We start from the raw sequence: 14,502 nt of genomic DNA, 5'->3' as shown, positions 1-14,502 counted from the left end.
CCAGGCACCTCTAGACAGATACTTTTAAAGTATCCATAGCTAATTCAGTGATACTATATTATAATAAATAGCCTCAATGTCTTGACTAAAATAGGAAAGAAATTCATTTATGAAAATAAGAGTAAGAGGAGGCAAGGGGGTTTAAAGATACAGAAGAAAACTGTAAATGGAGATCATATTACAAAAGAGATAATTAGAAGTATTACAATCCAAGTCCAAGCAGACATTGATTAAAGAAAAGGGCAAATCTGCTTATTTCTGTATCTTCTTTTACCATCACCCGCATATCGGAAAAAGCATAGAAAGGAGACCACATGGGTAATCTAGAAATGAAGGTCAGGACCCTAGCCTCAGTGAAGACAGACAGAAAAATGAGAGGTTACTGTGACACAAAATGGGTGAACACGTGGCTAGCTATCTCTCTGAAATGGTTTCTACAAAAGGTAATTTTAATATGGCTTAATATGGCATACTACAAAGCATTTTTTTTCAGGTTAGTATTTATCCTCAGCAATTATACTACCAGTTTCTTATATGGCAGTGTTCAAAATAAGACACTATTAATTAGTGGTTTTGAAAATCAATTCTCTGAACTAGACAGAAACAAGTTCCTCAATCAGCCATGAAGACATGCTTTGGCCTAGAGAGGAACGAAACATGAGAATATCAGGAAGGATAAGCACAGTTCTGTGTTCATGGCCAAATCAACCTAACACAGTATTAGGACTGCAATATGGCATTAACTGGAGTATAGGTATTAGGCTAATTTATAGGACATGAGTCATCAGTTCATTTAACAAAGGGTATCTACCAGCTATCAGATTGTAATCATTTCTTATCAAAGTTGCACTTAAACCAAGGGAGAGAAATTTTACTCAAGTCAAGGTTTTGACAAAATTTTACCTTGAAGTATAATCTGTCTGAATTTAGGAAAAAGAAGTTTCTTTTTCTAAATCTGTTACTAAAATCTCCTACAGCAGTGAGGCTGAGCTCTACTTTTCCCTGAAATCAATACCAGATATCTAACTATATTTAAATACACATCAATTAAATATGGTGGTATACAAGGTATAATTATCAAGCTGACAAAGCCCTTCACCTCAGGTAATTTTTAAACGGAGCAGTGCTTCTTTGACTGGGTGTAGGTGAAAGGCAGGTAGTAATGGAGAGGAAGCTATGTGCATGTTGAACTACATATAACACAAGATTCAGAGTAATAAAAGTTAAAAATAACACATACATAGTGCCTCAAAAGAACATATGGGAGAGAACACTTCTGGTTTATGTTTCAAAATGAAACTTGAATTTAACAACAGGTTCTTGAAACATGTGTCATACGTAATAAGGGAGAAAGGAATAGTAAATGGTTATTCCTGTTTGAAGAAATATTATAAGACTTGAAGTGAGAAACTTGATGAAAATTTTAGGGAACACTCAGTTGTCTGAGTAGGGTTAATCCTGTGTGTTAAGAAATGGTGAGGTAAAATAGGAAAAGCTTTATCCATTTCATCTTTAAAGGTTCTTTTTGGCACACACAGGGGATTAAACATGTAGGAGATTAAATGAAATTTTATTATTCCTGTGCTCATCAGTGTTTGTGGCATCCCCTGTTATTGTTGCTTATCTATTTTCTTATCGTTCTATCAATTATTAAGTACATATATAATTTGAAACTGCTATGTTTTCCTTTTGAACTGAGCTTTCTACCTTCATCAAGTCTTGGTTTTTATATCCAGTAATATTTTTTTTGCTTTAGAATGTATTATGAATAAAGTTACATCAGTGAAAAATAAAAAGCAAATGGTGAGGTAAGAATTAAGGCAGAATGTTGTTCCACTGTACCCTGTATGTACCTTAACACACCTTTTAAAAAAACAAAAAACAAAAAAATTATCAAGTGGATTTGTAATTACTTATATAGAGTGCCTCTCTTACGAGGATGAGCTCCTCCAGGGCAAGAGTCCAAATCACTGATTTCTGTATTCTCAAAGTCAAGGCTCGGCACATGCCAGGTATTCACTAAATGTTGTTTTTTTTTTTTTTTTTTTTCAAGTAATTGCTGACTGAACAAATGAATGAACAGTATAGTAGGACCAGATCAGAGAGTCTTAAATGCTTATTATTTTATTCAGTAGGAGATTAAATGAAAATAATTTATGCAATGTCACATTTAAGGGACAGTTAATTCCTAGGAAATAAAAAAATTAAACAAAATTAATTAGAAAATTAAAACAAAAAACTAATCTAAAAGCCCTAAAAGTGTTAAAAGTATACATAATCCAACATGGGCTGAATGAAATTGTATTATTAAATTCTCACAACCTATTAAAAGTAGAGTATTTCCACCACTTAAGGTTATGAATTTGGCTTTAAGATATAAACAGCTGGACTGCTTTGTGTACTTCTTCATATTTTAAACAGTTTTCATCTGTATATTTGAAGTTAAGAAATTAACAAATGACAACATGAAAAGTATTCTCGGGACCTTCTCATTTCCCCCTCAAGTCTACATTCATAACCTCTGGGGATCCTTTATGACATTCCAGAAAAAAAAAAAAAAAGATAATTTTCTTAAGCTGAACTTGCTTTGCTTCTCTAAATATATATTTTAAAAGAGAGGTCAAGAAAATAACAAGACATGAGGTGCCTGGGTGGCTCAGTCAGTTGAGCATTTGACTCTTGATTCTGGCTTAGGACATGATCTCATGGTTCGCGGGATCCATCCCTGTGTTGGGCTGTGTGCTGACAGTGCAGAGCCTGCCTGGGATTCTCTCTCCCCCTCTCTCTGTGCCCCTCTCCTGTACTTGCTCTCCCTCTCTCAAAATAAATAAACTAACATTAAAAAAGAAAAGAATGAGACAATATAATCTTAAATCTTCACATACGAGAAGGGCCCAATATCTTTGAATATTTCAGGACTCCATATGTTGCCTAAAATTCACATTCTTGAATTCTCAATTCTTAAAAATTCCTATTTTCTGAATTAAGCCATAACCTAATACTACATGAGTAATTATAATTTTTCTCTCCCTCTCTTCCAGATATTATTACTTTATAAGATATTTGATAGTACCAAAAAAAAGTGACAAGTTGACTATAGAAGACAAATTAAAAATCAACTTCCTGATAACCACAACTGAAGTATTAAATGCATCAAAAAACAGTAAGACAATGAAATCTGAAATCAACTATCTTGCCCAAAAAAACATTCAGTAGTTTGCCTTAAGAGGACACAACTTAAAATCCTTTAGTTTCAGATCTTTGCCCAAACTTAACTTTCCACTTTTATTTCTCCTCAGTCATCCTCAACTGCAGCCAAGCCAGACCACTCACCTTTCATTACCTATACTCACTGGTTCTCTTTTATTTTATTATTTTTTTAACGTTTATTCATTTTTGAGAGAGAGACAGAGTGCGAGCCGGGGAAGGGTAGAGAGAGGGAGACAAAGAATCCGAAGCAGATCCAGGCTCTGAGCCATCAGCACAAAGCCCGATGTAGGGCTCAAACTCATGGACCGTGAGATCATGACCTGAGCCAAAGTCTGACACTTAATTGACTGAGCCATCCAGGTGCCCCATGGTTCTCTTTCTTTAGAATGCTCTTTCATCCATGTCTGCCTAATGAATCAAATCTGTTCTCTAAGGTCTAGCTCAAACTCCAATGGACCCTTTCTTACATTGTCTTTATCTGTTACATGATCTACTTTCTTCCTCACAACTTTTCCTAACTTCTTCAGTCCAGCCATTTCTTATTCTTTTGAACTAATCAAGCATTTATTATTCAGTCCTTCATTTGGCACATTATTATTTGCTCTCATTCTCTCAGATAAATATGTACAGATAAAAAGTAACTAGTTTTGGAGACAAGAGTAGTTACTCCGTAACTATGGACAAGTCTTAATAATCCCTTGTAAAACATCTTATTATGAATAATTCATGAGTTTCCCCAAGTTAAATTAACAAGCTGTTTTATTTCTCCACTGTTATTGTATGCTTAGAAGACAAATTATAATGGCAGACTTGCCACAGTATCAATTAAAAAAATACCCAGCATCTCTTCCAAATATATATTTTGAATACATGCAGTTTACCGTACATGCATTATACCTCAATAAAGCTAAAAAAAAAAAAAAAAAAAAAGTAAGGCCCTTGCTCTCCATCCAAAGAATTTTTGGATGAAATATTATGGTGTGGATAATTATACTGAAGACTGTATTGCTTGATAGTATGGCCCATACAAGAGTTGGCTTGAGTTTCTGGCTAATGGAAATACCATGAGGCTACAGTTATGTTGGGATACACATAAATTGCTAACTTTCCAGCCATTTCTTAACTAATTTCTTAATTATGTACCATTGGTGGTAAAAGGTGATCAAATCACCCTCCAGAAATAATTAGTGCACATTCTTTATACTGAGTCAAATATGTTGCTTTCATCTTAAAGACAGTCACATAATTAGCAAATTAAAAAATCTTAAAACTTGAATGGGCATCTCTGATACTGGTATAAAAGTACATTTCTCAGGATGCCTGGGGTGGCTCAGTAGGTTATGCATCCGACTTGGGCTGGGCTCAGGTCATGACATTACAGTTCGCAGGTTTGAGCCCTGCATCGGGCTCTGTGGTGACAGCTCAGAGCCTGAAGCCTGCTTTGGATTCTGTCCCCCTCTCCCTCTGCCCCTTCCTGGCTTGCACTCTGTCTCTCTCTCAAAAATAAACAAACATTAAAAAGTTTTTTTAAAATACAGAATTCTTACAAGTGTCTGACTTAAAAATATTCTCAAATCCCCCTGACCCCAAATAAGTAAGAACTAATGGTATCACATTCTATCCTTCTTCTGTAACATAGCCTTGGAATCTGAAAGTACTTCTTCCACCCCACCCCCTACCCTGCCATTAGTTCTTGCTCCTAGTTCTCAAGTATGAAGAACATGTTCATGAGTTTCTCCTCTCCTGTCATCAAACTCAAAGGGAAGCTCAGTTTTGCTCACTGCCCTCCATCCTGAGACCACTCAACTTCCAGAAACTTATTTCACTTTGCTATCCCATACTCCCTTGCTCCTAAGAACCTAACATGCATGTTATAAAATACTCCTCTATCATTACTTTAAGGAGAAGGATGGTGTTAGCCTATCAAAAGAAATTATTCCTCTCCCATTTTAACTTGCAACTCACTGTCCCATTAAAACAATGATAATGGGTTCTGGGTTACAGAGAAACACCAGCATTCTGCTAGAATAATATAAATGTGCTTGACCTTGAAATTGTTAAAAACATATTTCCAGGCCTTTTTCTTGGAGATTCTGATCTAGCAGATAGCAAGTGTGTATTTAAATACTCTAGGTTAATTGTCAGTAGCATAGCCATGTAATTTATTGTCCAAAGCAGGGCACTTCAGAGTGAAAGAGGCTACTTTTATAAGTATGCCAGAACAACAGGCATCAACAGGGACTGTCCTAGGCAAACTGGTGACTATCCTATTTATCAGGTAAGTTTGGAAAACACTGATGAATTAGTCTCTCTCCAATTCTCCAATATAACATACGTAATGTGTTCAAACATACAACGGCATTTTATGTGACAAATAGAGCCTAAATACTGAGTAATTATAGAGTTCATAAAAGGTATACAAACAACATCTAGATATCAAGGTCTACATAAAATCAACAGGAGCCAGTAATAAATACATGAAAAGATGTTCACCATCTTTAATCATTAGAAACATGCAGATCAAAACCACAAGATATTACTACACAACGACTAAAATGGTTACAATCAAAGACAGACAATGACAAGCACTGGGGAGTATGTGGAGAGACTGTAACCCCCTCATATTGCTACCAGGAATGCAAAATGGTGCAGCTACCCCAGAAAACAGTTTATCAGCTCCTCAAATGGTTAAACACAGAGTCATGATATGACCCAGCAATTCCATTCCTGGGTATATACCCAAGAGAAACGAAAACATACATTCACACAAAAACTTGTTTGCTTATAATTACAGCAGTGTTATTCACAATTGCCAAGAAGTAGAAATAACTCCAATGCCCCTCAGTTGAGGGATAAAAAAAATGTGGTCCATACAGTGGCATATTATTCAGCCACAAAAAAGGAATGAAGAACTGATTCATGCTACAATGTGGATGATCCTTTAAAAACTATGCTTAAAAGAAAGTCACAAAAAGTGACATACTGTATGATGCAAATCTACAAAGACTGAATGTAGGTTAATTTTTTTTTTTTAATTTTTTTTTTTTTTTTTTTTTACATTTTATTTATTTTTGAGACAGAGAGAGACAGAGCATGAATGGGGGAGGGGCAGAGAGAGAGGGAGACACAGAATCGGAAGCATTGAATTGGATAAATCTTACCTTCCAAAAAAAAAAGTAATCAAATTCTGTAATTCATTTCAGTGTGAAATATACTGAATTTCCTCCAGGTTGGATAAACTTTAGTCAGAAAGACCATTCCAGATATAAAGAAAAATATTCCAGACAACCAGGAAAACTATTCATGGAATAGATGTCAAGCACTTTTTTTCCCATTATTTAAAAATAAAAAATGGAAGTTTTTATTGAGTTCTAAATTACTACTCCACGTTTTCCTTCTTACTGGAAAAGCTCTTCATCAACCATTCATAATTTGACCAATTTTTTTTTTTTTTAAAAGCTATTTTGTAAATGTGTCACAGACACAGGTGACAACCCTACTTTTTTTGTAGAGGGACTTAATCTGAATAAAGTGATGAGTTTTTCAGTAAATCTGAGCTGTTTTCTGGTAATTTTACAAAAATGAAAACCAGCCCCCTGCTGCCCATGGGAAATGGGTCAGAGAGAGAGATGCTCTTTCAGTTTACCCATGATTTCATCCATCTTGTCACCTGGAATCAACATCACAGTTTGCAAGGGCTTCATTGGGACGTCGTCAAAGGACCACCTGCCTCCCAGACAGGTGTCGCTCTCTTCCTGCACCGAGTAGTTGGACTTCAAGATTGCCTTCTCATAGAAAAATTCTTCCTCTGCACTTGCGAACATTAACTCATCTTTTTCTTGGCTGCTCCATTTCTTTTTGGGATTGTTTTTTCCAGCTTCCACAAACATCTTGCTAATCAGAAAGTAGAAGGAACACTCTCCACACAGCTTGTTCGTTCCGTGTGCCTCTGCCAGTTCTTTCTGGAGCTGCTGGTGCATGGGCAGCGCGATCTGAGGAGGAACGTTAATGAACCTCTCGTTGAGGAGAAAGCCCACAGGCTTGGAGGCGTCGTTGAAAAGCGCGTCCAGCTTTTCAACCGAGATCTTTCCACAGCTCTTCTCACAGGAGCTCAGGATCAACTCTTTAATTTGTTCAGCACACTGCGTACCCTTTCTTTCAGTTGAATTTAAAAGACTTATGAATCCAAAAATCTCATCTTCATCCACATCGTCATCACTGTCTTCTGAAACATCTGTTTGCTTAATCACACTCCCGATGTGGTTTTGTTGAATTAAGAAATCAGTTAGTTCTGCAATGTTCACAGGAGCCTTCAGGAAAAGCTGCTGCAGTTAACTTCTTAATTCTGTCATAATCATTATCTGAGATGGAATACGCTTCAAATTCAACATTCACTTCCTCGTCGACGCTCTCGTCGTCTTCATCCTCTTCTTCGTCACTGTCTTTATCGTCTTCGTCCTCATCCTCCACTTCATCTTCCTCTTCTTCCTCATCTCACGGGACCGGAACACCTGGAACCTGTGGAGCCCCACTACCCAAGGCATGCCACTTGGGCCTGGACGCCATACAAGCCTCTGTCAAGCACTTTTAACAACAACTAGCAATTAATTTTAAAATGTTCTACTTCACAAAATGTACTACATTAAAAAAATACATCCTGGTTTACAAAATAAGACATTATGTTTTTTTCTGTAACAACTTCCCTAAAAGCCACTTTTTTAAAAAGTTTATTATTATTATTATTATTATTATTATTATTATTATTATTATTATTTTTATTTTGGGAGAGAGAGAGTAAGCAGGGGAGAGGCAGAGAGAGAGGGAAAGAGAGAGAATCCCAAGCAGGCTCTGCCCTGTCAGTGTAGAGCCTGACACAGGGCTCAAACTCAACTCAGGAACCCTGAGATCATGACCTGAGCCCAAATCAGGAGTCGGAAACTTAACCGACTTAGCCACCCAAGCATCCTCCCTAAAAGCCACTCTTAATACACAATCTAAATAAACACAGTATCTTTGTCATGAAAAAAACACCAGACCAACAAGCAAATGTCATTCTATAGCTACTCAGTGACTTTACGCGGAATTTAAATTTTGGATTAGATCAAGTCAGTGAGTTAAAAAGAATGTACTATGCTTTCCATACTATTACAATGCATATTTTCTCACCAGTAGACACACACAAACTCTTGCACAGTAGACATAAAACAAACTCTTTACTAAATAAACTGAAATTATTTTTCAGTTATATCATAGGCAATGTATGCTGACTTTTCAATTTCTTAATTAGCTCACTGAGTGGTGTAGGCTCATTTATAACTTGGTCATAAACACTAGCATTTGAATCAGGAGGGAAGGAAGGTCTTCTAAGTACATAAGTAGTTTCGAGCAAGTAACATTAGAATGTCTAGAAGAATAAAGCACTGAGTCTGTAGTAAGCATGATAAGCAATCTATCTTGAAATATTCCCCAATAAACTTGCCTCCATTAAGTTCTGGGGCCAAAAAAAAAAAAAGGGGGTATATTAATTGACCTGATTAATTCCTTTATATTTGGTATAGTACAAAGTTGGACTTGTAGTTTAGAGATGATTCTTGAAGTCCTGGCCAGGCCGTTAACTTAGTATCTTTGAAGCACAGGATGTCAGATGAAAAGCTGTGAGAGAAATGAGATCAAGACAAGAATGCTTGTATTCTTTATAACAAGGCTTTATGATAGGATATGTAAAAGCAATTCAGTTAATGTTACCTGACCACCAACTTTCACTTGGTTCTGTATTTTGCATTTAGAAGGTTTAAACCCCACGTTATCCTTGGAAATGCATATATTGATATATTTCATTAAAAACCACCAAGTGAGACTCTTCTTTTTCTTTTCAAAACATTTTATTTTTAAGTAATTTCTACATCGAATGTGGGGCTTGAACTTAAAACCCCAAGATTAAGAGTGGCATGCTCTACTGACTGAGCCAGCCGGGCATCCCTGACTCCTTTTTCATAGCTCATTCTTTAAGCTGCCCTATCTTTAAGCTAATTTGTTCAATGATGAGAGGAAAGGAGAGAGCAAGTAGGAAGTAGAGAAAGCAAGAAAAGGAAATGGAAGCTGCAGCCATTTAGAATATGGAAATTTTGACTCAAATGGATTTCTACTAAGTCATGAGCTTCTTGAAGGCAGAGGTATGTCTTTAAGGACAGAAGCAATTTAATTAGTAGCCATTTCTGTGATCTTAGTGGAACTTGTTTGTTTCACAAACAAGAACATCAATTATCCCTTATCTTAGTACCAGCATTTCTGTAAGCATTTTCACAAATGCCACATAAACCAAGAGAAAACAACATGAGAAAAGATGAATAATTTCCTTTCTAAAATTAAAGTACAGGTGTTAGATGCTAATAGAGTCCAAGTGGATATGAACTGTATTTAACATTTAAATCAATCCTCTTAAACTGTCACCTATCTTATTACTGGACTTTCCATTTCAGTAGTTAGGTAGACTCAACTGAAAAGTTGTGTAGCAGCTGCAGAAAAGCCATCAAGCAATTTTCATGTGCCACAAACACAGCTTAAAAACTAGACTACAAAAGACACTTTACACTTTTTAAATTTTACATTTCAAAATCAGCATTCATTAGGTATAAAATTAACACTCACAAAAAGCCATGGAATGTATACACTGGACCTTATACCAGGTTAACCCTTTCATGTAATGTAATATGGCAACCAGAAAATTTCATTCTTTATTTACCTTAAAAATTTAATAAAACTTTAGAGTTGGAAAAGGCCTTCTAGATCATGAATTTAAGAGTTTAAACTTGGGTCTTTAAAATTCCAAAACAATTACAAGTAGAAGCAACATTCTTTATTTAAAAATAAACAAAACACACAGTACTCTTGCATAATAGACACAAAACACAACACAAAACATCATGTCTCTCTGGATTAAAGAATGATTCATATGAAAGTTAATGTCAAACTAATATATTCTTTAAAAATGACTACCTCTAAAATCAGTGCATATGCTGAAATGCTAACTTCTAGGAAAAACCTACACTTAATTACATCTAATTAACATAAATACCCAATTACCTAAAGTCAGTCAATGGACTAGGAAACACAGGTTAATCTTAAAATTTCAATAAGAATATTCAAAACTTTAAAAAAGGGGAATGATTTTATGGTTGGGTCAGCACAGCATGTGACTCTTGATCTCAGGGTTGTGAGTTTAAGCCCCATGTTGGGTACAGAGATTATTTTTTACAAAACGGAGATGATTTTAAATAATCTTCCTACCTGTTCTTTGTATTACTAAGAATAGCAAGAAATGAAAAAGTTTGACAGTATTCTCAGCTAAATTGTGATTTAATATTATATTGACAAAAATTCAAGAACTAGGAAAAAATGGAATAAAGAAATAAATGAATGGATTTTTGTGCTATAATATTCCATGTTAGTAGGTGTTTCTAATTTCAAGATTTAAAACTTCTTGGGGAGCCTGGGTGGTTCAGTCAGTTAAGCATCTGAGTCGTGATCTTGGCTCTGGTCATGATCTCATGGTTTGTGAGATTGAGCCCCGAGTCAGGCTCCATGTTGATAGTGCAGAGCCTGCTTGGGATTCTCTCTCTTCATCCCTTGCTTCCTCTCACTCTCTCTCTAAATAAATAAATAAACAAACTTTAAAACAAAAAACAAAGCAAAACAAAACTTATTCTCAAATACTCTGAGTCAAACAGCTTTATTTATAAAAGCTAAAAACCAGGAACAGCACAGGGGTGGCAATCAGAAGAGAAAAACGAATTGTATATTTATGCAATAAAATTCTATTCTATAGTAAAAAAGGAAACATTCACACATGTAACAATGTAGATAAATGTGAAAAACATGTTGAGTTAAAGAAGACCTACACAAAAGAGTACATATTGTATGAATTCATTTATATAAGGCCCAGCACTAGAAAACATATGATGAAAAAGAATCAAAACTTTTGGTTGTTGTTTATTGGCATTATGGTAATGTTCTATACCTTGACAGACACCTGGGTCTATGTATACAATTTATTGAAATTTCATTAAATGGTTAAGTTCTTGATTTATGCATTTCTATGTGTATATTTACCCATTAAAAAAAAAATCAAATACTGACTGAACTCTAGCTAATTACATGAATGCCAAAGTGTTCAGGAGTGAAGTGATCCCTGAAATTTATTTTGAAATGTGTCAAAAAAAAATGAGATGGATTGGGGTACCTGGGTGGCTCAGTCGGTTAAGTGTCTAGCTCTTGATTTCGGCTCAGGTCATGATCTTACAGTTTGTGAGATCGAGTCCTGTGCTGGGCTCCAGGCTCACAGCACAGAGTCTGCTTGGGATTCTCTCTCTCTCCCTCAAAAATAAATAAATAAACATTTTAAAAAATGAGATGAGGGGTGCCTAAGTGGCTCACTCTCGGTTTTGGCTCAGGTCACAATCTCTCAGTTCGTGGGTTCGAGCCCTGTATTGGGCTCTGTGCTAACAGTGTGGAGCTTGCTTGGGATTCTCTCTCCCTCACTCCGTCTCTGCCCCCTCCAGCTTCTGCTTTCTGTCTCTCTCAAAAATAAATAAACTGAAAAAAATGAGATGGATTGACAGATATATGATTAAACAAACAGTACAAAATGTTAGTAACTGCTAAAATGAGTCCTCTATCAAACTTTATGTATGTTTGGAAAATTTCAGCAGATCTCTAAAAGGAACCCAGATACTAGAAGACAAATTTAAGTACAAGGTTAAAATGATTTTGAATTTAGCATTCTAAAACATCATTCAGGTATGACGGCAGAATAAAGACTTCAGGCATGTAAAGTCTGAAAAGGTTTACTTCTCAAGCAAACTTTTTAAGGAAAATACCTCAGGCTATTATCTAGCAAAATGAGTATTTTAAAAACCAATAAAGAGGAAGGATCCATAGAATCCAGCAAACAGTTGATTCAACCTTGGAGGGCAGAAGGGAAGTCCCAGGATGAGGGCAGGACACAAAAATCAAAGAGAAAATCTCTGAGGTACAGAAGTATCCATGATGGGAATGCAAGCTGGTACAGCCACTCTGGACAACAGTATGGAGGTTCCTCAAAAAACTAAAAATAGAACTACCTTACAACCCAGCAATTGCACTACTAGGCATTTATCCAAGGGATACAGGTGTGCTGTTTCGAAGGGACACATGCACCCCCATGTTTATAGCAGCACTATCAACAATAGCTAAAGACTCATAAATATGGACAACAAACTGAGGGTTTACTGGAGGGGTTCTGGGAGGGGGGGATGGGCTAAATAGGTAAGGGGCACTAAGGAATCTACTCCTGAAATCACTGTTGCACTATATGCTAATTTGGATGTAAATTTAAAAAAATAAAAAATTAAATTAAAAAAAAAAAAAGAAAGAAGTATGCATGAAATAGAGACTGAATAACTTTGAGGGTATGGTGATGGTACACTATTGCTTGCCAATCAGAAAAAAAGGCTGTTAGAAACTCCAGAATTAAAAAGTTACAGAAAACCCATGCTTCCAACGTGTAACAAAACAATTTGACATGATATTGATAAATTGATGGAAGCATGAAAAAGAATCCATTTGACATTTGGTGCTAAGAACATTCTAGCTCGAGACTCATGAATCCTGATAATAAGACAGCAGATAAGGGAATGATAATCAACTACTGATCCACTGTACTGTTTGATTTTTATATGTAATGCACTGTTTTAAAAAAGCTTTTAAAAGTGCAAACTTTCCAAAAAGTTCATTTTAGAAATGTAGTAAGTTTTACACTGGTTCAGTTTTCATCTCAGTCAAAAAGAAAAGTTTACCATCTGTTGATGTATTGAATAAATATTTTTGATTTCAAAAGACACACAAGGTGGCAAAATTATCCAAATTAAAAAAATAAACAACCTGAGCACATTTCTGAAATCAGCTTATCAAAATGATCTAAAAATAACTTTTAAAACTATCCTTCAAGACATTTCTTTCCTATGATTGTACCACCTTATAAAAGATAAAAACCTAAAACCACAAAGATACCATTATGGTCTAGCTGCCTGGTTCTGTGACAAGATCTAATTTGCTTTGAGGATTAGATCGAGTTTCTCACCAGCAATAATATGGAATACAACCTGGTAAGCCTAAGGTGGTGGTAAACAGCCAGGGGGAGTAAAATTGGGAGACACATACCTACCGAGGGCATCTATAGGGTTACTCTTCCTATCCCTTTTCCCTCTTTTTAGGACAACTGGGCCAAGCAAGTGGGTCTTAGGCCTGGGCAGGTAAAGTCTCCCATCCCTACCCATACCTTATTTTCTACTCTCTGGGGGCAAGGAGGGAGAAGGAGAGCCTATAGATGACACTGATATTGATGTACATTTATGATAACATTTCAATTATGTTCTCCTCCTCCAACTGGATCTTCTCTCCTTTGACTATACCCTCCTCTACATCAAATACTATATACGTATATACACATATACACACATACATACACATATATATACACAAACATAAACATACACAGGTATACAGATATGTACATACCTATATATATTCACATTTGTAGCCATATACCTGAAAACACGGAAACAAAGAAATAAGAGACAAGAAGTCCCTTAGGAATGTACTCCTGTCACCAGAGTAGTTCAAGCAAAGGCTAAATGACTTTTGCTTGATTGCTGTCCTGTCAGATCCTTATAATAGCTGGCTGGAAAGGCCCAAGCCAGGTATCTCCCCTTGTCCTCATTTCAACTCACTGGAAGAAGAAATGAAAAGTAGATAACTTTAGGACAAGCTGCCACTGGACTGATCCTTGAGAACTACTGCGGTTGGACCAGAAATTCTCACATTCCAACACAAAGATTTACCTACCACTCTATATAAATGCATCTTTTGGTTTAGTATTGAAAAAACAAGAAATCCTTTTGGTTTAGCATTAAAAAGACAGTGAAGATTAAAGATTTAGGTTTAGACTTTGCTAATGTCCTTTAAAATCCAGTACATTTGGAATTAACAGGCTCTACAGTGGAAATGATTCATTTGGCTAAAAATATGCATAGCCGACAGTCCCAGAGCCACACCTCAAAGTGTTCCTAATGTACTTACTCCTTTAAATGCTGTCTTCGGGAGGACACTGAACATCAGTAAACAAGTATAATTTCCATTTCCATCTCCTCCATTTCATGGCCTTTGTACTTTGTTCCTTCTACCCAGAATGTTCTTCACTCATATATCTCATGGCTTGTTCTCTTACTTCATTTACGTGTTTGCATTTTCAAATGT

General features: G+C 35.9%; 1 protein-coding gene and 1 pseudogene across 19 annotated transcripts in view; both read right to left on the bottom strand.

Annotated features, from left to right (window-relative positions):
- The window catches only part of R3HDM1 (R3H domain containing 1), a 203,123-nt gene that overhangs the window by 179,313 nt on the left and 9,308 nt on the right, over nt 1-14,502 (bottom strand). The window contains exon 1 of one of the 19 annotated variants that reach the window (XM_042948557.1): nt 8,741-8,932. The exons of the other annotated variants lie outside the window; for them this stretch is intronic. The gene's annotated coding sequence lies outside the window, so the exon portion shown is untranslated. Of the gene's footprint in view, nt 1-8,740; nt 8,933-14,502 lie in introns of those variants that run through there. 19 annotated transcript variants of the gene reach the window in all.
- On the bottom strand, nt 6,402-7,833 carry LOC122225855 (annotated as a pseudogene).

Source organism: Panthera leo, chromosome C1, assembly GCF_018350215.1.
Source record: "Panthera leo isolate Ple1 chromosome C1, P.leo_Ple1_pat1.1, whole genome shotgun sequence".
Taxonomy (NCBI): domain Eukaryota; kingdom Metazoa; phylum Chordata; class Mammalia; order Carnivora; family Felidae; genus Panthera; species Panthera leo.
This window is presented reverse-complemented; position numbering and strand designations above follow the sequence as displayed.